The sequence below is a fragment of the Agelaius tricolor genome, unplaced genomic scaffold (assembly GCF_023055355.1).
Source record: "Agelaius tricolor isolate 1412-34295 unplaced genomic scaffold, bAgeTri1.0.p SCAF_1, whole genome shotgun sequence".
Taxonomy (NCBI): domain Eukaryota; kingdom Metazoa; phylum Chordata; class Aves; order Passeriformes; family Icteridae; genus Agelaius; species Agelaius tricolor.
In genome coordinates this window covers 102,397,764-102,419,796 of record NW_027269261.1, presented here as the reverse complement: position 1 = coordinate 102,419,796, position 22,033 = coordinate 102,397,764, and the positions used below count along the sequence as shown (strand labels likewise).

General features: G+C 36.5%; 1 long non-coding RNA gene across 1 annotated transcript; it reads right to left on the bottom strand.

Annotated features, from left to right (window-relative positions):
• Window positions 1-304: 304 nt before the first annotated feature.
• LOC139598996 (uncharacterized) lies at window positions 305-21,740 on the bottom strand. The gene is made up of 3 exons (XR_011682126.1): window positions 16,877-21,740; window positions 11,533-11,634; window positions 305-813 (listed from the first exon to the last, which is right to left on the bottom strand). It is a non-coding gene; the product is annotated as an uncharacterized lncRNA (long non-coding RNA).
• Between the last annotated feature and the right edge of the window lie 293 nt (window positions 21,741-22,033).

The window sequence follows — 22,033 nt, the reverse complement described above, 5'->3', positions numbered from 1 at the left end:
ACCATCTTATGACCAGCTGAGCTAAGGCAGCTCTTCCATAAACCTTTTAGAAGTTTGCACTCTTTTAAGAGTAGCAGAAGAAGCATACCTTAACACCTTTGTAAATCCAGGCCCTAACTCACATCAAATTTCAATTAACTGCAGGATCATCTCTTTCTAAGGAGTTTTTTCATAGCCATGCCACTTTTTCCTAGCACCAGAAATGACCATAAAACAGGGTCCTGTTATTAGAGTATAAAACTTATTTTATAACCTTAATTCATGAAGGCCTATTGAAATTAAAAAAACCAAAACAGAGTACCTCTAAAATTCATGCTTCACTATTTATTGCAATTTTCCTTATATGTAAGAGATAAATACAACTGGATTTCTTGTAGATCATAGGTCACTGAATTCAAAACATACCATTGCTTTTACCCTTACTAAGTTCTTCTTGGCTGAAATACACTTTCTGGAAAGACATTCATGCTTGAGATGAGACCATGAGGCCATATTTCCTTCAACAGTATGTTGTATTGCTCAATATAAGTCCTATGAATATTCTTCAATATTTTTTTCCTTTGCATATTTGGCTTCAGCTTTCACAAATGGATTGTGTCTTCTCCTATAGTACACACTTTTGATGTCAGGTTTTGGTCTTTTTGTTGTTTTGGTTTTTTTCCCCAAATATTTCTAAGCTATCCGTAAACACTGTAAGTTTTGACATCTATTTTATAAGTCAAACTGATTGAAGTCTTCAGGCAAACCTTGCAAACCACTTTTTTGGTTCTTTTTTCCTCCACACTCTTCAGTTTTCAACATCACCTTGAGGATCTGGAGAGCAGAACACAGTGAAATACAGATATTATTCTATACATCCAATTGTTTTAATTCTACTGCTTAACCTGTTTTCACATGCAGAATCTCCTAAGGCCTTTTTTCATAATGTTAAACTCCACAAAAAAAAATTTCTACAATGAGTTTCTCAAATTCAATACTCACATCCATATACACTACTTCAGTCTGGTTTTAACTGGCACCGTTTCAGCATGATCTGTGTTCATGAGTTCTATATTCTATAAGTACTTATGAACATCTTGACTTACATTATATCTTATTTTTCAGGGTCTCCCCTTTGATCAACTCCTGCATTGTGCAACCCTCTCCTTAACAACAGTGATTTCAGAGGAGCTGTCACTTAATGCAAAATGAAACCTAAAAACTTCCAAAAACCCTTGCACACATGTTAATGATGCTTGGTTTATTATTAATGTGGACTCCAGTGGGAGAAGCAGGATCAGTGCATAATAAACCCATTAATAAAATGGACAAAAACGGGGTAATCTCTCTTCAGTGATGTGGCTCTCTAAGCTTCCTAGGGTCCTGGATCCCATGGAAACTCAGGGATAGACAAAAATATATGTAATGGGATAGGAAATGGTCCTGGGTTCTAATTAGTGGTTTTAATAAGCTGGTGTTCAAATTTTTGTCTGTCTCTACTGAAGTTCACAAGTTTTGCAGTGCCAGAAGTTCTCCATTTCTCAAGGAAACCTGACAAACTTGGAACAAGCTCCATTCCTTTGCTACAAGGAAAACACACATGTGCCTAGCCCCAAACAGACATCTCAGAAGAGCTGGTTAAAGCCATCAGCCTGTCTGGGCTTGCAGGACTGAGACCTGGGACTGCCTGTGCTGAGAAGCAGGTCAGCCACATCAGCATACACACTCAAAAGAGAAACTCCTGTTGAAGTTGTAGCTGAATGCCTTATCTCTCAAAAGAGGACCAAGGAAGCAAATTCACACAGACAGTGGAGCTGGTTCAAGGGCCATCCAAGTAACTCACAGTAAAGTTCTAATACAAAACTGGTGATGGAAGTGTCTGAGGAGCCCCTTCATACTCTTGGGGTTGAATTCATAAGGCATCAGCGACAAAAAGACATATTTAATAAATGGAGTAGAGAAGAGAAAAACTTCCTGAAAATCCCCTGTCATTTACCTTTTACAAATACAGAAGTCCAGAGGCTAAAACTCACCAGAATTCAAACATTTTATATAAATAGTCTGACCTGATGCTCCTTCATAAAATGGGACAACACCACCATGAAACACTGGCTGTTTTCCCCCCTGCTTCCTCTGCCAGTGTTTTTTCAGGTTCCAGGGTCAGTGTGCCATGCAAACCCCTGACCCCTGGCCAAAATGCTCTCTCACAGAGCTGCTTTTTAGATCTAAGTGTATTCATCTTATGCTTTGACCAGACCTTACTAGATCAATAGAACTAAGCTTTTCTTCACTGGGAGATATGTTTGCCTTTATCTATGGCTGAAAATTTTTTTAGTATTTCTAGCCTTATTTAACTCTTCAGCTGAAAACAAAGTACCCTGTTAAAAAGAAGACAAACATTTTAAAGAAAACTGTGCTTTCATCACAGACTTTCTTCTATAAGCTTCAAATTTAGTGAGAGACTTGTGGCTCCATAACTGTATACAAACAAGGAAAACCTTTTGACCTCTGTCCTTTCTCATAACTATATTAAAAGACAAAAAGGTTTCACATTTTTTTTCCCATGAGGAAGATTTCCTTCCCTTTGAAGATACTCCATCAAGATAAAATTTTCTTACATCAATATACTTTCACATAAATATACTTCATTTTGTTTTCATGTCAATCTAAAGGGAGTAAGAATGGAAAACTCCAAAGCTGATTTTAATAAATTAATAATGATGCTATCCTGTTTAAACTTCTGCATGTGCTACTTGGTATAGAATAACCTCAAGCAAAGAGAGTCTTCAATGAAACCCTTCAAAAAGGAATATGGATTTGAATTTAAGAATGAGAAACTTTATATTTACACCATGGCAGATGAAAGAGATTCTATCTGTAACATGAAAGCTTTAAAAACATTAAGTCCAAGGTAAACAAAGAGAAGTACAAGCAAGTGTTCAGCAACTACATTGGAATTTGCAGCGAGATGTCAGTAGTCAAAGGAACATCCGTTCAGGCTGGCTGAGGACTGTGACACTGTGACACCTTCCATCTGCATTTGAAAATGGCTTTGGCCCTGAGATCCCAGGGTTCCTGTTCTGGTGAATTTTTCCTATGTGAAACCTGAGGGCACAGATTTCTCTTTTATCAAGTCAGGGAATGAGGAAAAAATGCACTTTATGAATCTAATTCCCTTTTCTTCCACCATCTGTTTCTGTGTAGAAAATTTAAGGTGGTAACATGAGTGAAAAACAGAGTTTGTAGGATATAAGGGTTGGCAAAATTATGAAAAAGGGAGAAGCTTCCTTGTCCTTAAAAATGAGAAAGGACACTTCAAAATATATGATGACTGGGTAGCATTAGCTAAGATTTAAAGGAAACCTGTCTATAAAGGCAAAATTACACCTAAATTATGTGATGGTCAGGATCTAACCCCAATCTTGGCCAGAGCTTCTAGTATGCCTGAGGTTGGATTATAATGTCCATTTCCCTTGTAGTCCTTCAAAGCATTCTTTTCCTAAAACAGACAATTTCAGAATTCTTAGAAGGTGAGATATATGTGTTTTCTTGACTAAATTAGAATATCTCCATGTTGAAGTTAGAATTGAGAAAGACCTCTGATATTTTTTACCCCTTGACCTCTGCAACAAGGATAATTTTTTTTTGTGTTCTATGGGTGCTTTCTGCAGTAAGTGACGTTGTTTCAGCCTTAATAGGCCATTGTATTGGAGACCATTTTCCACACCTGCAAGGAAAAAAGCTGAAATTAAACCTCACAAGGGCAATTCATTCAGTAAAGGGGAAGTTTTTTTACTGCTCAACAGTGACACCTCTTGATATTCAGCAGACACTGATAACCTTCAAAGATAATTTAATACAGTTTGCAGGACAGAGTACTGCAGGCAGTGCAGTTTCTCCCAGTGGAAAGGTTTTTCTTTCTTGGTTTATTCAGGAAAAAGCAGCTCAGCATCCAATCTTTTGTTCCAATATGAGAGGCTCAGGAAATGAAAAAATTTATAGGGGACCAGCTCAGAAGAGTGAATCTGTATCCCCAGAAAATGCCTTTGTCATGAAATTTGAAAGTTTTTAAAATGTCACAAAAGGAAAAATATTGCAAAGGACATTTTATCAGCTTGGAGCTCCTCTTCTGAAATGTTAATATTTTTAATATGATTTTTGAAATTAATATCTACCCAGAAAATTTTTTATTCATTCAAATTCTACTATATGTCAGAATTTTTTATTATCAAACTTTCCATATGCATAGCTTCTACAAGGATGTATACCCAAAAGTCAGCAAAGAATCTGGCCACTTGCATATTCAGTTAAATAGAATTTTTAATAGCAACAATTGAATTTATTAACTCTTTAAAGTACTACTATAATGCAAGTGAAAATTTAGACTTAAAAAAAAGCCAAAGAACTGAAAAACTGAACTAAAAATAAACCAAGTCTAACAAGTATCCTTCCAGTCGGATATGGAATATGGCCTACTTTTCTGGTAGCTGCTGTAGCTGGCTCTGAGACTGTATTTGGGATCTAGCCATGAAAAGTTTAAATAATCATTCTTTCTAGGCCAAATGCTGAGTGTTAGAACAAGAACTTTTGGCTCACATTTATCTCTATAACAGATGTTGATTGGCCAGCTGAAATTTGTTCATGCATTTTACAAGTGCACCCTTTTGCCAATTCAACAGAAGCATTTGTGAGAAATCCAAGCACATTCATTTCTGTTGGAGCTCTAGCTTTATTCTGCTCATGGTACAAGTTCATTAGTGAAATAGCTGTAGATGAGCTGAAAATAGCTTGGCATTTAGGTTTCCTCCACTGGCACCAATTAGCATTATGGAATAACAAGATCTATGAAGAAAATCTCTGGGGACTATAACATAGATAGTAAATGTGTGAACAAAGAGTTAATTCCTGGATAATAAATTCTCAAGACATTGAAATGACTTAATTGTGAAAGGATTTAATAATTTAGTGCCAATAATAGACAGATTGTAAATTGCAAGGTTTATTTCAAAACCAGCAAAAACTGCACAGAGAGAGGATAACAGTAAAAGAAAAAGTGCGAACCTAGAGAGAAGAAAATTTGAAAACTGTAGGGAAGATTTAGGAGCAGCAATGGTATTAAGGGCACACTCTTTATATCTGTCATTATTTTTTAAGGGAACTTTAAACCATGCCTATCAGTAAAATGTTGATACTTCATCATTTTTAAGAAATCAGCTACTTCATTGTTTGTAAGAAATCAGCTGTTACTTTTGTCTAGTAGTAGAGTAATACTTGGTGCTAAAAATCTGGGATGCATGCTATGCCTGCATACCATAACAAAACCCTGCTGTCCAAGTTTTGCAATATGTCTTAGAAGTAAACAAATAGGAAAAAGCACATCAGACATGGAGAAAATAAAACCCCAGAGGTGAGACACATAACTGAAAATGCTCCTTATTTCTGGGCAGTGAAACTTGCCATTTTAATGATGACAGGGTTGTCTGTCTGAAATATTTTGAGAAAAGCTATTTGAAAAATCTTTTGGCCTCAACCTCTAGATACATACACATGGGGACATTGAAATAGAGCCAGGAATATTTTAATGCTGATTTTTGGAATCACATTATAGCACCCTACCTATTTTCAGGGTCTTAAGGAATTAGGAGAATAAAAGTATTTAATTTTGTGAGCTGAGTTCTTTATCTGAAAGTGGATATATTTCATTTCTCTGCAACCGAGAAGGGAACACCTTCATATAATGAACCCGGTAAATGAGTAAAGACCCATAGACTGGATTTTCTTGTTGTGTTTTTTGGGAAGAGACTCTCCTCTCTGCTCAATCCATATAGCTAGATTTAATTTTCTGAGCAGATTTCATCCTGTGAATGCACAGACACACATTAAAATTTGCATCTACATAGGAGAGACACACACACAAAGGAAAGAAAAATAAATTACCCCAGCAAATATAGCACAATATAATACTTGGAATCAAACTTACTCAAAACAGACACTAAATAATCCAGTACCAGTGGAAACTCAAGACATCTAAAAGCCAAGAATTCATGTTCAGTAAGAAGTATTTTCCTTCCTTCTTTGGCATCTGTTGATCTATACATCTGATAATAAGAGATTATTCTTTTTTTATTTTAGATTAATCAGAAAAGCTTAAATTCTTGGCTATAAGACAATTTGCCAACAGTCTATTAATCAAAATATCTCTTTAAAGTTTTATGTAAACACATCCTAGTTATACCAGCCTAGTTTTCTAATGGATTTTATTTTCCCTAACTTTAGACACCTAAATAAAAATTAAACATCTAGTCTAAGCTAGCCATCTGGGCTACAGTTATATCCTAAAGAGAGACAGACAGCCAAGCAGAGAGAAGGGCACCTCTAGAGTGTCATTTCCTGACATCCCTTTTTGCTCTGAGCCCTCAGATAAGACAGCTCTTATGGCTCTGCCATCTCCCTCTTTCAGCCATCATTGAAGTGTAAATAACTGAGCCTTGTCTCCCTCTCATTTAGGTGAGTTTGGCTATGTAAGATGAATTTCCAACCTATGAGTTTCACCTCCCCCAGTAGTTTTTTGGCACCTTTGTTCTTTGCTAAAAGCACATATACATCGTTATTTAAATAGCACAAATGGAAGAGGCAAATAAGGACTTCACCCAGCTACTATATCTCTCCCTTGCTCCTTCTAAACAAAATATGTGAGAGGCAGGCAAGATAAAATGAAGCATGGGGTTTTCTGCTTTGTGTGGTTTTTTTTGCTCTTGATTTACCATGAGAATTGTGCCACTCATATTCTCCCTTCAAAACAAATCATGTGCTTTTAAATAAAATACACTAAAGAATTGTGCCACTCATATTCTCCCTTCAAAACAAATCATGTGCTTTTAAATAAAATACAGTAAAGTCAATCCCTCATTTGGAAACTTGAAAAGTCCAGTTTTGTCCTAGATATGTATAATTATCAAAAGACAGCTTTGAAAAAAAAAGTAGAAGAAGAAAAAAATGAAGAAATTCACCTTTTTCTTTATTTTAGACAGACCTTGAAGTTATATAAGAACAACTGACCTGTTTCTGATGAGGAAGATATAGAATAATAACATTAATATATTTTCTTGAAATCTTTAAAGTTTTATAAATTGCCCATGGAGATTTGTGAGCCAAGGTCACTCTGTGTCTTTTCATTCTTTTAATTATCTAGTTCCAGCCTGATACACTAGCCTTGCTAATTGGACACAGAGAAATCCCTTATCAGTGAAGTTAGAAAAGGACCTATGAAAAAGGTGTGGGAGACTGCTGTAAATCAAAGAAGAGGAACGGAACAGAAGGAAAGCCAATCAACTGTACCCCTCCGAGCTGTGAGTTTATAGGAAAAGCTCAGCCTCGTTGGATGGAGGAATAAGGGGCCAGCAGGTAGTTACACGTCATTGACCTCTCCCTGATAGATACTCTTGTGAGAGAAGCCAAATGCAGATTCACACCTGCCCTTAATTTCTTGGGGAAGGGAAGATTTTAAGCAGTAGCTTGTGCTTTGGGGTGTGTAGGTGTAAATCCAATGTTATTCATTTCTATTCCCGTATCCCCAAGACGATAATCCATACCTCTCAAAGCCCAGTGAGGGAATTAATTTTCCTGTCTGGTTTTTACCATTTTCATGCACATTTGACAGGTGTGATGCACACCAGAATGTCTGTAAGTCTTTCAATCTCTGTTTGGTAGAATAAGAAATGTGCATATCTGTACTATCCTTGATTTCTCATCCTTTTCCTTTCCCAGGATTTTTCCACATTCTTCAAGGTTGCCAGTGATTTTTCTTCTCTAAATTGTGGTTTATCATTTGAACTACAGCTCCCTTCCATCTCAGCTCTTCCATTTTGAATTTGGATGGTCAATTTAAAGAATTCACTTTCCCCTCTTCATCATCATTTTTTAGTATGAAACCTGTTTTTTCATCAGCTCTTCCATTTCCCCTGTGTCCTAATGAGCCTCTGCAGTGCATATGCCAGTATCTAAGATTTGTTCTTCTGCCTCTGCATTCTTTTCCTAGTCCTCAAATGTCAGCTGTCCACAGAGATATCCAAAACTATATCTGATTTTCACAACTATATCAAGTCCACTGTCATAAGGTGTTTTCACCTAAAAAACCCATATGCCAGCACCCTAACATATTGTCCTTAACATAGAAGGAGTGTATACACAAAATATTTCAGAAATATTGAACTCTGTTTTCATCAGAAGATATTACCAAAGCAAGGAAATCCCATTGTAGCATCATGCAGAGTTCAATAGAATCCGTCAGGCTTCCAGAGAAAACACAGGGGTATTGTAGGAGAAAAGACAAGAAGACATTATCTTGTCAATAGGAAAAATATACTTACTGTTTCATATTTAGGAAATTGAATTGATTCTGTTTGGTTTGGAGACATGAAACTGAAAATTCTCAACATTTTAACTGTTAAAATTTTCCTTGGCATTTCCATGACATACAAAAGGCATAATACTGTTTTGGCATGTTGGTAAAGTGCAGATCAAAGCACAAAGTGCAGATCAAACAGCATTCACCTGCAATTGCTTTAACATGTTTGTTTAGCTAACTTTCTTCTGTATCATGCTATTGTGTGACTTCATAGTGCACTCTGGGCTTTGCATCCAATGAACCCCTAGCTTCTTTCACATCCAATGTTTTGAAGAAAAACCTGAACTTCTGCACACTTGGAACTATGAGGAACATCACATGTACATTGTCCATTTTGGCACATAGTTTTCCATAGTTATTCAAATGCTACTGTCTGTAAAATTGTGAAAGAGTTATCATTATTGCTGACTGCAAGACCTTCTTGACCAGAAGCATTCCTTCATGTCAAATCCTTCTCATGATTTATTTAAAAAGTATCAAGCGGCAAAAAGCAACAAGTTCTGTGCTGGGTACTGGCACCCAAATGTCTCTACCCTTTGAACACAGTGTTGGGTCTAGCCAGCAAGCAGTGTACACACCTATAAAGGAACAAATCCAGCACTGGAGATCACATCTAACAGGCAGATTTGTGCAGCCATTCGTTTTGTAGAGTAAGGGGGTGGCTTTGTACAAAAAGCTCTGTGCAACTGGCCTCAGTTTTAGAGAATAGTCCCAGCAAATTTAGCATCATTTTATGGTAATCCAAATAGCAGCTGAAAAGAGCATAACTGACTCTATCCACTTTTTTCAAGATTTGCTGTATTTCTACATTTAAAAAATTTAAAATACTCCTACCCCATAAATTCAATTGTATCCTGATTAAATTAGAGAAACTTGCAAAAACATGAGACTAACACAGCATTATGAGAGACAATCAGAAAGCTTTCTGCCTTTTTTTCCCAGAAGCATAGTGCAATTTCCCTTTTTTTTGATCTTAGATGTTTTCTTTAAAACAAAGATAGAAGAAGCAGATAATAAATGGAATACTTTCCTGCAAAACCTTTCCAGAAGGTTATTCTTTCTTATGGATTTCATTCACACTGCTTCACAGACTTGTCAATATCTCTTATTTTGTTCTGTTTTCCTCCAGCATAGAGGAAACAAACATTAGACAGAATATTTTAAGGTGCTCAACTCCAGGACAAAACAATCATAACAAACTACGTTTTACAGAAAGCACTATCATGTCCCTCTCTTACCTCTTAAAAGGGGCCTCTCAATGAATTGGAAATTCCTTCTAGTAGAGATGCATCTCTTAACAGTAAAAGTGATATTTTGCCCATGTAGTTTATGCTGACTACATGCATAAAAGTTGAAGCTATGAATAGAGTTGCTTATGTTGCTGGTTTTGTGTGTATAAAAATGTTGCTGGTTTTGTGTGTATAAAAACATCATATCCCCTAACTGGTGCAGCCATAATGACAAAACCCACATAGATGTGGGCTTTGTTTCCACTCTAGTGATAATAAAATGGCACCTGATTTAAGCTGCTGACAGAGTCCTGAGAGATTTGAAAGTTGCAACAGGTCCATGACAAATAGGTATCACAAGAAAGATTAATGTCATTAAATGCAAATGGTTGGAGTTGTGTATCATGCATGTCTCAGTCTGTACAAGCTCTTTTTATCATGTAAAGAGCACATTTACACTTGTACAGACCTGTGTTAACCTGTCACTGGTTTAGACTAGGAATAGTCTTACACATAAGGCTAATAAAGGCTTTTTCTTTTAGACTGGTAAAATTACAAGTAAAGTGGATCTCTAATGGGGACTAGATGTAGAGAATAGCCTCCAATTAGTAATCTACAGTGTACATGCCTAAAGGTAAGAGAATGGACTCCTATCCTGTGTGGCTTAGATTTCTATTAAGTATTATTCTATAGAAAATGAGGTATTTTGGCAGATACTCTAGCAGTTACCTAGATAATTTATAGCTTTTCCCATTTTCTTTACCATTGACTTCAAGAAAAACTTTTTAAAGCTTAAAAATTTAAGACATTTTTTAAAGCTTGAAATTTAAGATTTACTGCCTCATCCATCCTCTATTCATTCATAGTTTTGGCTATTGTCGAAGATTGTTATGGTGAAACCATAACAGTGAAAGGAAAAACCAGCAAACATACAAAATTTGAGATGGTTGCTAAACTATGTTTGATGGAAAGTAGCAATGAGTGAACATGAAAAAGATCATACTAATCAAAATAAAAATATGATGTGGATGTTTATCTGAATGCATCCACTTTCTTTAAGGAGTAAGGTTGAGACACCCTTTAATCTCCTCAACACTGTTTGGCTTAAACCTTAAAACATTAAAAACTACCTCTTTCAGAGCATTTCAGTGCTTCTAATCCCTGCAAAGAAGGAAGAAAGACTTGGCAGGTTTATTTTTGGTTTTGGGCAAAGGTTGAGAACACTCTTAAAAACAGAAATTTAGACTCAATGGCTGAACAGTGACAATATCTTTCCGGCTGAGCCTCTCAGTTCCCAAGAGGAGATAATATCCCCCCTCTATTACAGTAGCCAAGAAGAATGAACAGAGCTTCCAGTAATAAATATAGACAGAGAGGCGTCTGGTTTCTTTTCTGCCTCAGAAGCTATCAAGAATATTTAATCAGGCTTTTCTTTTCTAGTCAATCCTCAGATTATTTTAATACTTTCACATTCGGTATTGAAATTCTGTCATCCTCGTCAGTTTTTTTCCTGATGGCTGCATGCAGTCATTGCTAAACAATTTGTTAAAGTGTTATGCTTTTAGAGAGGTCTTTTCCCTTACCACCTAATGGTAATACCATTTTGCAGGGGTCATAAGGAAAGAACATATCCATGATGAGAAAAAATCAAGTGAATGGTAAGACAGGAACATGTTCCTATCTCATTCCCTTTGCCTCCCTATCCTCTTCTAAGCAGAGAAAAAATAACTCATACCAACCAGATTTTTACCTTATACCTAGCCTGGTGTTTTCTTCCCTACACTAAATTATGTAGTGCTTCTGCAGTGAGTGTGTACAAGAGCTGAATGTAAATCAGAAAAGGATGCAATTGTGAAACTAAAAGGCAGTCACTTCTCTCTAAAACCGCTTTGCTATATGGAAGGCTGGTCTGCTTACCTTATAAGATCATGGGATTAGTGTAGTACCTCAGGTATCTGTGCATGACAACACTGAATTTAAAATGCATCCTGTCCTTCATGTGTAATAACTGACACAGACCTGAGTGAATAGGAAGGAAAAAGGGTACTTTACAGCTAGAAGGATAAAGACATCTTCTAAATTAAAAGGAATTATTAAAAATCAACTCTTAGTTTTTCTGTGCAGCTCAAACACTGAGCAACAAAACGATCTGTATGTTCTGCTCCAGTCTGGCAGGGGGCTGAAGAGATAAACCCCCTTTATTTCTGAACTGGAACATAAATAGCAACAAAAGAGAAATACACTATATAAAATGTTGACAGCCTTGACTGATCATTCACGCTAGCTTATAGCTTTCATCTCATGAACTTATTTCATTGCTCCCTTTTTTATCATGTGCTTGTTAAAAAACAAAACAAAGATCATTTGTTGAACTAATTGCCAGGTTTTTAATATAGCAATAGCTTTTACTGCCAATCTTTACTATCACTTGGATGGTGCACAATACTTGCATCAAAGTATTTTACACAAAATAAAACAAAGTACAAAGGAAGACAGAAAATCCTTTAGGCTATTCTGTACCACTCATCATGACAATATTAGTGCTATTTTTAAATTTATGTCAAAATAGCTAGTACATGTGTCATTTACATCGTAAACAAAAAATCCTTTCATGATCTTTTGAATCTATAGGTATTTATGGACCCTGGAATGACCATAGTTAAAATTCAATTGTGTTTAGCTCATTCATATTTTTACATTGCACATTCACTAGAATGGGGTTCCCACTGGGACATGGGAAGAGGAGAGTGTAACAAAAGTGCAAAGCAGAGTCTCAGCTAATAATTTTAATGTTATTTTACACCTCTGGTAAGAAAAGTCTAGCACAAACTCACACACGTACCACACAAGTTACTACTGAGTCAATCAATGGTCTTTCAAAAAATTAATGAGTAATAATGATTTCACTGCATTCTGCTGCTTTGACTAGATGGCTACTGTAAGAAAAGCACTCAGCCTCCTTTCTCACATTACTTATAAACAAAAATTGTTTCCTCCAGTTCATGGGAGAGTTGTGAAATGGAGTGAGCACCTTGCACTGACTTTTAGTGAAAACTAACCTCCTCTACTTGTTCTTAGCTATTTCTTTTTCTGTTTGCAGGCGCATGAAACCATCTTTTCAACTCCAGTTTCTAACAGACATGAGATTTGTAAAAGTAAATTATAGTCAAGCATTCTCAATGCAAATCTTGTAACTCTAGAAGACCAAAGAGGCCTTTTTCATCCCAGTTGTCTCAGTGTGCCCTGTAAGGTAGAAGGTAATGGCTCAGGTGAAGGAAGGAAAATTTGTCAATACTGTGCACTGACAATGAACAACGCTTGAAGGGTCATTCGCAGCTACAGATTTTTTTAGGAGCTAAAGCATCACATTCCCACAAGCAAACCCAGACACATTCCAGTGGGTTTGGGATGTCAGTTCATATTTACAGCCATCACATGTAGCATCTAAGTTAAGAAGCCCAAGTCTGGATTTATCCTTCTAACATCAGTATGTAGCCTGATATCTGAATTAGAAGATTATTATCATCACTGAAATTGAAATCAAAGACAGTCATCTCCAAGATCAGTCCCACCCACTTATAGTGTTTCTCACTCTCTTTTTGCATTTACAATGGTTTTGAGGTTTAGTGACCATCATAACCATGGGCTGTGTTGCTAAAATTAACAGAATTGCAGATTTGATCTAGTAACAGAATAGCTGAATAGTCTAAAATGAAAGATTTTAATCCATGTGTTTTGAAGACATGACATTGATTATGAAACTGCCAGTGGATGGAAACAAATGTTCTCAAGGTTTTTTTGTTGCAGAAAAGCAATTGTTCTCCTCATCACGCTCCCTCCAGGGATGCGTGTGTATGAGACTGATCCAGAGATTTCTTATACAACACAGCAGGAGCAGTGATCCATATAACCAATTATTCCTGTACCTTTACTGACATGGTGAATCATGTAAGTTTTTTCTTCAGATGATAATTTCATTGCTCTTTTAGTTTGTGCATTTATTTCTTTATTGTTTCCCTTAGCTGAACCTTTTGTGGCATGAATTCATTAATGTTAGGTAATGAGGTGGAGATTCAGGCTTATAAAGAGGAATTAACACAGCCTAAATTGCAACTATATTATAGTACCACCATCTGTTTTACTCTTACAGAAAATTTACACATTCTCATTTCAATTAAGTGTGATAGTCAAAATAATTGTAAAATCATTCTCTCTCAGACATTACAATAAATAAAGATAGCATTACTTCTCAGGGACTTAATAACACTTAGTGTAAAACATGTACTTCTATTCAAGTTTTATAACCTTATCTTTATCACCTTTTTTGATAAATATCACAGTATAAATAAAACAAATGGAACTGTTTCATTTTGTCAGCTAGGATTAAGGTAATATATTTAACATACAAATGGCCCATGTAGTGTTGATTTAAGCAGGACTGAAAACTTACCACTTTTTTTCACTTGTCTGAGTGTTCAAGGCACTGCAATTTTTTTACTCAAGCTTAGACTGAAAACTCAAAACTTCATCTCTGTTTAGGAGTCAAAACTGAGATTTAGGGCCCAAGAAGAATTTTCCTTTCAATTGCTCCAAAATTATTCAATTTGAGTTTTGTTGGTTACATTTGCTCCAATTTGCTTATGTTTTGAATGACATAAAAACTGGGACACTAGACACCTTGTAAAACTGCTGGAAGGAAATGTGATCTTATGATCTTTTAAATGCTTTTCTGTTTATGTACTATTTCAATTTGACAGTTGATTTGGTTTGGATTTTTTTTTTTAATATTTTTAAAAAAATCTCCTTTAAAAAAATCAAAAACCAGTTCACTAACAAGCCTAACTTGAGGTTCAGAACTGCGCTATCCATCCTTGATGGATAGCTGTTTATTTTCTACTTTAACTTTACAAATAAAAACAGTAAACTTGCACTGCTTCTACCTTCACTTTTAATATGCTGCATTTTATGTTTCTTCCTTGCAATTCTCAGAAGCATTTCCAAGCTCTTTGCTTATTTGGTTTTATACTTTCCTTGGGCACAGCTTGCTCGTCTGGTCAAAAGTGTGTTTCCAGCATGCCTGCTGATTTCTGCAGCCACTGGATTAGGCCCATATATTATCTGTGTATTTCTTTTTTGCCAGCAATTCCAGAAGATTTACAGGGCTGCTTTAAAAGATGTAAGCCTCTCCATTATGGCAATCTATTCCCATATCATACAGTCCTTTTGTTACAGTGGAGATGCAAATGAAAATATCAATAACTTAAAACTAAAATGGTTTGATTTAATCTTTTAAACCAGACTGTATTTTTAATATCATGTACTTTGGAGTCTACAAAAAAAAAAAAACCATCATTCAAGTCTTGGTCTTTTAATCAGAATATAACTAGCAGTGAGGGGATCAATGTTTTATTTATGCTTCTGTTCAGATCATGGTCAGATGCCCTAATTCAGCATAGCAAATTGAATCTGGACCTGTCATGCCCCAAAATATGAGTGGCATCTGTGAGGACTTAGAGAAGCACAATTAACTGACTCAAGCACTGAGGAAGGTCCCCCAAGGTAAGCCACCACAACAGGAGCTTTGAGATGAGCATGATGGCAAAGAAACCCAGACCTAAATGGAGGTGAAGGTTTGAAATTAGCACACTGGACAAAACCCCACTGTGTAGACTGCAGGAAATGTGCAGACAGAAACAATGGGAAGACGCCAGGCCTGGTGAGGTGGATCTAGGCAACCTATCTGGACAGAAATTCCCAAAAGGGCAAACTGTGAGAAAAGGAGCAGCCAGTTACACACCTGCCATCCCAAGCTGTGGGAACAGCACATAGATCTTGTGCATTCACAGTACTTGGATTCAATAAAAGTGGTACCTCAGGACACTCAGGGGAACCCACAACAGAGCAGACCAGAATGAAGCAGGACCACATGGTGATATCTTTGTTTAATCTCTCTCTCTCTTTTCTGTCCTATTTATATCTCTCTACCTCGCATTTACTCTTAAATAAAATCTCTACTATTGAATTTGGTCTCATTTGCACCTTTATTTGGGCAGAGGTATTTCTTAATAATCAGATCCTAACTGCATTACGTGAGGCACTGTCCCCAGGGAACATTTTTTTCCTTGCCTCAGATGTATCAGGGCATTACTTATTCACATTGACAGAAAATTCTTTGACTTCTAAGTTTAAAATCTAAACACCTGGCAACCACAGTTGGATGGCCTTGCAAACCCTCATCAGCTGCATTTTGGAGATCTGAAAAAAAAATTCTGCCTCAAACTAACATAACTTCAAATCTGTCTTCTTTTTTTATCCATCAAAAAAGATTTTATTAATTATAATGAGTTTGAGATAAAAAATTTGAAGACTTTTAGAAGATATATTTGTTGCATAGGTGAGTGATACACAGCAAGACTCACTGAAGAGTACTTCCTACACTTGCTCCAGACTATTTTTCCACAGCACTTCCAGCCCTTGGAATGACTAATAATCCACAGACCATCCTGACCTTTCCAGATCATTCTGCATTTTGTCGTGAAATATAAAATCAGTAATCTATCAATAAGACCAGCAATGATAAACACTGACTACAGCTTTGCTGATTCATGCACTCTCTAGCAGGTTATCCCTCTAGAACTGATTGGAATCTTCTGTTTTTATTGAACTGATGCGATGAGCCTGCATCTTTAGAAGATTTGTACTCAAAGTTCAGGGTCTATGGAATAAAAAACCCAAATCCCCCTTTCTTCAAGACACTGTAAATAAATAAATTAACAAAGAGCTCTTAATCTTACTTTGAAGACTTTACATCAGGGTCTAGAGAGAAACCAGGCAGTTTTCCAAAGAAATTTTTTACAGTCAGCACACTGAAAGCAGTCTGACTAACAAAAGGGGGAAAAGAAATTCAGCTGAATTAAAATTGCTCTGGACAAAAAAGGGAGCAAAGACAACAATGATGATTAAGAAAAAAACTGTGGATATTGGTCACATTATTGTACTGCTAAAAAGTGCTAATCAGTCACTCAGAGAAAAAAAAAAGAAAGAGATCCCACTGAAAGTTAATGTTATAAGCTCTGGGCACCTGGGCTGCTGGAAGAGTAGTCAACAAGAACAGTTAACATATACTAGATAGAGAATATACATTGTCACAGCAGGAGTTTTACAGATTAAAGCATTGCTGGGGACTACACAGGAGAGGAGGATAGCAGGCAATGGTTTTACCAAGAGTAGTTTTACCAAGGCTGGGGAAAAACTGACTTACCTGGGGTCAGTGTAATCTTTCAGAGGCAGAAGGAGGGTATGGAGGTGTCCTGTGAAATAACACTACTCTGGAGTCCTCATGGAGCTTTTCTTGAGGGCAATCCACTTGTGAAATGTACGGGTTTTTTTGGTAAGTCACACTCCACTTAGATGAAGTTTCCCAAGACTTGTCCTCCCGAAGAGAAAATGTTACAGGATTCACATCATAAATGGAAAAAAATCACAGAATTTATACAAGCTCAAATTTTTACTTTTTCTTTTTATAAAGGGACATTGCCTCTGAGTCTTCATTCTCCTTGTAATATACTCATTCTTTCTCCTTAGAACCTCTGCTGTCACACATGCAATTACACACAAATTAAGGCTAGAAGATTAAAAAATTAAGGAAATCAGATGCAGAATCTGGTTTTCAGCAGGACAGCTTCTATTCCTATTGAAAACAGGCAGAAATTTAGCTATTTTTACCAAAAGCAACTTAGATAAGTACTAAAAATCTCTACACATTTACACACACTCTATTTTCTGCCATCTCTATAACAAAGACAGAAAAATATGCTGACAATCACCATTGCTTTCCTTTAGCCTGTCAGCTGTGCATTTCTCTCTCGTAAAAGCCAAGGAGTTATGTACACAGGGATGGTGTGATTAGATGCTACAGGGCAGACCAGGCCAAAGAGGAGCCCTGCCTCTGGAGGTACAGAGATTCAGTGATCTAACAGGATATTTCAGGCAGGTTTTGTGACAGAGTTCATGCTAGATGTAAGTCCTATCTATGTGCAAATGCTCCCCATTCCTCATGAAATAATCCATGAACATTCACTGGGCTTCTGTGGAAGGAAGAAAATCTCACACCACAACCAGCACTCATAAAATGTGAGAATTTGTCCTGCTGACATTTGGGAACCTTGTCATTCTTACCTGGTTTCCCTTTCTCCTTAGCTGTTGGTCTTAATTTAATTTATTGCACATAAATTAATTTATAAGATACATTTTGTTTTCTGATCCTCTCTAGTATTTTTGAGAGGGTGTGGGAGATGGAGGGGAAGTATCCATACATTTAATTAATACATCTGTTACGCACAGAAGAGTTATGAAATACCAAAACAGTCACCATTTGCCTAGTTTGGGGTTTATTCAGTTGATATAATCAGTAAGAGTCTTACTGGTTTCAGCGAGTTTGGGGCAATGCCAGGTCATTTTAAACATCCTGTTTTCCCTTTTTAAAATGTACTAAAATTTAAATTATATTGTAAACATGATCAACTTTACCTTTCACAGAGAGATGCTAGTCTTTATCACCTCCTTATTTAGTACATGGAAGCTCCTTTTTTAAAATCATAGCACTGCCTCTGCAAGAAATCCGTGTTAGCAGGGAGAGACACTTTTCTTATTTACATCTATAAATTGTAAAAAGTAAAGTTAAATTCAAACACTGAACCACTTGTAACCATATTGTCTTAACCATTTATGGTTTTCTGTGACATTGCAAACTCAGGATCCCAAAATTCTGTAATAGATAAGCAGTCTTATTACCCATGGTTGTTTATTTTCTTCTGTGTTATTTCTGTTATTGTGGCAATTCAAACAGGAAAATAATATCTTTTGATCCTTAAATAACAGGAACTAGAGAAATGTAGTTATAAAATATGATTCAGCCTTCTTTTATCTGAAGTATTCTTTTCTGATGTTATTCTTTAATCAGCCATCTCTAACTAAAAAAATAAACCTGTAGAAAAGAGGGTGATATTTTTTTCTGAATCCAAAGTTTTCATAACTTCACGTTAAGTCTAATCTTACTTAACAGCTCTCTTGAAGGCCATTAGGATGGCAGCAACTGTATTCTGTTATTAGAAGGGCTGGCAAATATCAAAAAAGACAGAATACCCACATTTATTTGAGGCCCATTTCCAAGAAAAATAAAGCACCCACTACTAGAAAAAAATGTATGTCAATTAAATAAAAGGTAAAAGGACTGACCTATACCCAGCAGAAAAAATAATATTTGGTAATGTGTTCTAGAAGAGATATCTATGTTCCACAGAAGTGGAAAGTGAAACAATCAGAGAATAAATTCCTACTTGGTGAGTGTTAATAGGGGCAGAGGAGGGCCAAACTGCCTGTACATCATACAGCCCACTCTTTGTTATATGTAAAAGGGACATATACTGGAGCCAGAAGATTTTTTTTTAAATGTTTAAAGCAATAAAGTTAGTGGGATTAAATCTTCTTGAAAATATCAGATTCTTATGCATGCATTATTTTGTTAGAGGGAATAGAAAAGAATCTCTTGTGGTCTTTTTTCATGTATTTGTCTTCAAGGGCAAAAGGAAAATTTGCTATAATGTACAAGAATTTAACTGCCAGAATCACCCCAGAATGTTCCAAGGCATGTCCCCTTTTTCTTTAAGTCAATTTCTAGCAGACAGTTACAGCACCTTTCTCTAAAACAGGGTATCTGTGGCTTTACCAATACAAAAGGCAAAAATAAATTTCAACCCAAGTATTTGTACCTCATGCTGTATGATCAAGCTAAATTGGAATCCTGAATCAAGCACTGAAGTTGTTGATCTCTTACCTGAATATCTGTGTGCAATTCCTTTCCTCATCACCCTCCACAAAGCAGCAGCCACGACCCTTCCACATCCAGGAGCAAAAGCAAGCGCTTACACAGCTGCATTCTTTCCAGAAATCTCTCTCATCAGCCTTTCTTTGTGAACCTTATTGCAGGGACTACACATTGGCTAAATCTATGGAAGCCCAGAAAAGAGGGGGAAAGTGCAGGTGCCTACACAGTCCATGGACACACAAGAGAGTCGAAATTTAATTCCGCATTTTGGGCCACAGCTACGGAGAAAAAGCCCTGCTAGATATTGGGGAAGCAGAAAAGGATCCAAAGAAGCAGGGTGTTAAGGCCCATTCACACAATAGCATTAAATGGGGGAGAGGGATAGGGTCCTCCATTCCAGCCCTCAGACTTTCAGGAGGAAATTTTTGAGCAGCAGGTTCTTATGTCATACAAGAACTGGATAAGTTCTTGCAAGACTGCTTAAATATAAGTAGTGAAGATCATTATTATTTGATAGGTAAATTATAATTTTTTTTAACACTCTATAGTAGTTTTGCATGTCCTTCCAAATTTTGTATGATTTCTGGGCAGAGTGGATTGAAAAAAGGAAACACCAGTTTCAGAAAGTTTTGCAAAGAAATTTCCTTTTTGTGTTTGTGGTAGAAAATTAGCAGACTTGATTTATTACCCCATCTCTGATGTATACTTGCTGCTAGAATTGACCACACAATGTGTAGTCCCTACAGTGTGGGACTTGGCCACGAGCACCTTTAAGTCATTCTGATGATTTTAACCACCCTGCAATACTTCATGAGTAATAACAATAAAAAGAAAAAAAGGATTTGTCGCACAGCAAAGTGTATTTGCATACTTGAACAAAGAATAGGTGAGGGAGTCTGGGCTGCATTCCTGCAGAACTAGAGCAGCTTCTTTGTCCTCTTTTGGCTGCATAGTTGTGTACATGCTGTGTAGCCTTTCTCAATTGATACTGCAGAACCAAAGGGAAGGAAAGTAGCTAATATTGAGATGTGAGTCCACAAAATCAGTTGTTAAATTTGCTTCTGCTAGCACTGATAAATTAACCAATTAGGAATAATGTTTTTTCCTCCAAAGGAATTTTGTAGCAAAGCAATAGAGAATAGCATGGAGTAATATATATTGAATTCCGAGTCAAAATTGTAGCAAGAAGAATACATTAGAGCTGGGGAAAAACTCAAGTCCACGAGTTTTCTAACAGAAACACCCAAAGGAAATTTCTTTGCAAAAATATCAAAAGACAGTGTGTCCCTTTTTCAATCAACTCTGCCCAAAAAATGTACAAAACCTGGAAGGACATGAAAAACTACTGTAAGTTTGTGGTGGGTTTTTTGTAAATGAAAATTCATGTATAAAATAGTCATGTTTTTCTGTACTTACTTTTAAGCAGCCTCCCAGGACCAGTTGAATTAATCTTAGTGGCATAAATAGACTTATAGAGAGAAGAGGTTTGTGTTGTATTGCCATGGTATTAAGCAGCTGGAGAAGGCTGGATATTTCTAGTACAGAGAGTATTAGAAGTGCAGTGTTCAGTGGACCACAGGCAAGTGGTCCACGAGTCAGGCAAATTGTCCCAGTCATCTGTAGATAAATCTTTCCTGCTTTATAGCTCCTTTTGCCACATGTTCCTGCCCCTGTGCCTGCTCTGGCTGTCACTGAGCTACCTCATGGGCACTAAAGCCATCAAAGTATACCTGCCAAGTCAGCAGACTGGGTTTTTTTCAAGTACATGAAAGCCTCAAAACAATGTAAATGCTTCCAAAATAAAAGAAACTGCACCATAACAAGCTGTTTTAAGTGTTCCTTTTAAAGCCTTTCCTAAAGAAAAACAGGGAAAAATATACATTCTGATGCTTCATTCTATACAGGGACATTGGAAACGAGCAAGAAAACTTTCAGAAGGGATTGACTTTGTAACTGCAAGTACACTTACAGCAATAAAAACCTGGATCAATTAGTGAGGACAATAGATCTCTCTGGTCTTGATAAGGTGATAACAGGAGACATCTGAACTCTCATGCTTCAGGAGATGCTCAGTCCCTACTTGAATTACTGTTGTTTTTTTCCAAAGCAGCCAGGGCCCTGCAAGTTTGACTTCATATTCTTAAAAAAGAATGTGTTTCACATAGAAACGCACCCAAATAAAGACACAGAGAGTCTTGAAAACATGGGAACAAAAGGGTTTTTAAGATATGGTAAATTAATTGCTGTGCAATTCCAAGTCTAAAAGCAGTTGCTTAATACGATCCAAGAGATACAGGTCATGGTACAGCCCTAGAGCTTAAACCATGCATGTGTGACCATACAGTAATTTCAGCTGTGAACGACAGCCAAAATATTCAGGTTCAGAATATTTAGAGTTTTTGAAGAGTAAATAAAGTATCTCAGGTTCTCACTGAGAATGTGAAACACAAATTTCCTTACTGGAGAAAACTTTCACAACTCAGGTATCCCAATATTGTCATCAAGCAAGGAAATCTTCATATGGAGAAAGGTAGAAAAAGTAATAAACTTGGACAGACATAGAAGCTAAGTGATCAAAAACACTCAGAGCCA